Here is a 3,469-nt window from a genome sequence, read left to right as displayed (position 1 = left end):
AGCACAAAATGGTCCAAAAAGAGGCCTTTTGAGGCCTAAGGGTGGTCAACAACCCTCAAACAACAAAATACTCTTAATAAACAACAAAGAGGGCCTAAAAACAGAACTTTTTTATGTTATACAATAAGCACAAAAACAGCTCTAAGATAGGTATAAAATTAATGCAAGAATGGGGAAAAAAAGGGGCTAAAATCTCACCCTTGATGCCTTCTTCAACAAGGATGCTCCAATGGCCTCCTTTGGCTCCAAACCAACACCAAAACTTCAAAACACACTCCTTAGAACCTCAGCTCCAAGAGGAAGGTGAAACACTAGGTGTTTGTGTGCAATAGTAAGACACAAAACACCTAGTGTGCAAAATGAGAGGGAAAGAGAGATAGGTGAGTGTATCTAACCCTAACCCTAGAAAAACCAGAGCTCTCCTCTGTATTTTTCCTCTCTCAAAAATGTCTAAGAGCCTCCTTGCCTTAGAGAGGGCTTCTCCCTATAAGCCTCTTGTAAAGCTTACCAAACAAGCTTTGCAAGAGGGAGATCCCTCCATACACGTGTATGGAGGGGAGCAAAATCAATACAGCTGTCCAAAAATATCTGCAAAAGCAGATGAACAGCAATCGGCCGGCAAAAAATGCCATCTTGGCCAAAAACAGTGCCGACCGGCACAAAATAGTGCTGACCGGCAACAAATAGTGCCGGCCGGCAAACTATATTGCCGGTGGCAGCAAAAACCAGCCGGTGGCATCTAGCCACTGCCGGTGATGGGTAGGGATGGTCTACAAGCCCTACCCTGCCTCTCAAAGGCAAGATGCAAGTGTTCGGTGCAAAACCGGACACTAAACGGTAAAGTTCGGAGATCCTGAGGCAAGGCGCGCGGGCCAGAACCTCCGGGAACTCCAAACAAACACAAACATGGATAATCACCGAGTGTTCAAACGGTGACGTCCAAGTCTTGAGGACGGTCAAAAATGGGGTGTCTACACACCATCATTGCGTTATCAGTAAGTATTAACCAACTTGAAGGAAATATTCCTCCTGATATAGGCTCCCCCCTTCCCAACCTCAAGTTTCTTTATCTTTTCGTCAATTTGTTTACTGGAACACTTCCTACTTCACTGTCAAATGCTTCCGAGCTTGAATCAATAGACTTCTCTCAGAACAATTTCAACGGGAGAATGCCAAGGGATCTTGGAAAACTTCATGGTCTTAGATATAGAATATTTTTATCAAAATCGGTTGCGGGATGACTTCACTTTTATTTTGTCTCTAACAAATTGTACCAGTTTACAATCTATTGATGTGGGTAACAATCTTCTCAGAGGTTCATTGCCTGACTCCGTAGCTAATCTCTCCACATATCTTAGCTATTTTAATTTGGAGATTAATCAAATACATGGAAGCATTCTTTCAGGCATTGGAAAACCCCTCAAACTCACTCTCTTATCTATGGTAGCAAATAATCTTGCTGGCCCTATTCCTTCCACCATTGGCACACTTCATAAGCTGCAAGAACTGCTGTTAGGCGGGAACAAATTCACAAAACTTTCATCTTCGCTTGGTAATTTGACTTTCTTGATTATTCTTGACTTGTCAGAAAACAACATTCATGGAAGCATAACTCCGAGTTTGGGCAATTGTCATAGCTTGTTGGAATTAGCCCTTTCTCAAAAAAATCTCAATGGTTCAATACCCCCTGAAATTATGAGTCTCTCCTCCATTTCAACATTCCTCTTGTTAAATCACAATGCACTAATTGGTTCTCTTCCATCAGAAGTTGGGTCTTTGACAAATCTTGGACACATGGATGTATCCTATAATAGATTATCAAGGCCGATACCAAACACTCTAAGCAATTGTTTGAACTTGGAATGGCTTCAGTTGGAGGCCAATTCATTTGAAGGAGAGATACCTAAAAGTTTGAGAATGTTGAGGGGCTTAAGAGTGTTGGATCTTTAGCACAACAAGTTGTCAGGGAAGATGCCAAGTTATCTAGGTGAGCTTCAACTAGATGTGTTGAATTTATCTTTTAATAGGCTACATGGAGAAGTTCCAATACAAGGAGTGTTCCAAAATGGGAGTGCAATTTCAATTGTTGGAAATAATGAGCTATGTGGAGGTATTGCAAAATTTGACCTTCCTCCTTGTCCATCCCCCAAATCAAGCAATAACAAGCTATCTCACAGGATGAAAGTGATCCTACTGGTGGTTGGTCTTGTGATATTTTTATCTCTGTTTGTTAGCTTCTTTATATTTCTTCAACAGTGTCATGTTTCAAAAAAGAAGACCTCTAGCACGCCATCAATCAAACATTAATTTTTGAGGGTTTCTTATGGAGAGCTTCTCAAAGCCACTAATGGATTCTCAGAGGCTAATCTAATTGGTGTTGGTAGCTATGCTTCAGTTTACAAAGGGATTCTTGATCACGTTCACATGGTTGCTGCAGTGAAAGTGCTCAATCTTCAAACCAGAAGAACTTCTAAGAGCTTCATGTCAGAATGCAAAGCACTACGAGCCATAAGGGACCGGAATCTTTTGAAAATTTTGGGCGTTTGTTCCAGTGTGGATTTCCCTGGTAACGAGTTCAAAGCTCTGGTACATGAATTTATGGCCAATGGAAACTTGGGCAATTGGTTACATCAAGTCGAAGTTGGAGACCATGAGCAGCTAGAGGAACCTAGAAATCTTAAACTAATCCAGAAGCTGGACATTTCAATGGATATTGCCACTGCTCTTGAGTATCTTCATTGTGGTTATTGTGAGTCGACAATTATTCATGGTGATCTAAAGCCAAGTAAAGTTCTTTTGGATGATGAGATGATGGCCCATACTGGAGATTTCGGGTTGGCAAAAATTGTTTCTACTGTTTCAAGTGATGTGGCACATGGTCAAAGCAATTCAGTTGTAATAAGGGGAACCATAGGCTATGTTGCTCCAGTTAGAAAATCTTTTCAATTTCCTTGGAGTGGAAAAATTGAACTTGCAATAGGAAAAATATAATATATGTATACACACACAGGAATACATTTTGGCATAAACATACAAACCATGGCTTCTACAAAATAGTGGGCACCTACATAGTTTTAATCATTATTTTTATGAAAATTCCATGCCACTTATGAATGCTCCTAATGTGTGCTTCCACCTCGTCACTGTTAGCAAACCAAGTACTAAGTTTACTTTGTTTAATGTGGTCATCCTTAATCTTATTATAAATATTACCATTGAAGTGTACATTATTTAATGTGGCCATGCTTAAACTTGGATATGGAACACTTGTGTTAATCCTCTCTGCCTCCTATGTTTGTTTTTTTTTTTTTTTTTTAAATATTCTTTATTTAATTTTAGTATGAAATTTTAGTCTGATCAAAATAGTCCATGGTATCTACTAGTGGAAAGAATTAATATACTAGTTTGCTACCAAAGCATTCTCTAAAAACTTACTTATTGCTTGGAAACTTGTATAGGTCATTCTGAC

At 39.6% G+C, this 3,469-nt stretch overlaps 1 pseudogene; it reads left to right on the top strand.

Moving 5' to 3' along the window:
* Nucleotides 1-1,971: 1,971 nt before the first annotated feature.
* On the top strand, nucleotides 1,972-2,991 carry LOC145793594 (putative LRR receptor-like serine/threonine-protein kinase At3g47570 pseudogene; annotated as a pseudogene).
* Nucleotides 2,992-3,469: the final 478 nt, after the last annotated feature.

This window comes from Camellia sinensis, chromosome 6, assembly GCF_055761805.1.
Source record: "Camellia sinensis isolate YWXY chromosome 6, ASM5576180v1, whole genome shotgun sequence".
NCBI classification, from domain to species: Eukaryota; Viridiplantae; Streptophyta; class Magnoliopsida; order Ericales; family Theaceae; genus Camellia; species Camellia sinensis.
Note: the sequence above shows the minus strand (reverse complement) of the source record. Positions and strands in the feature narration are given on the sequence as shown.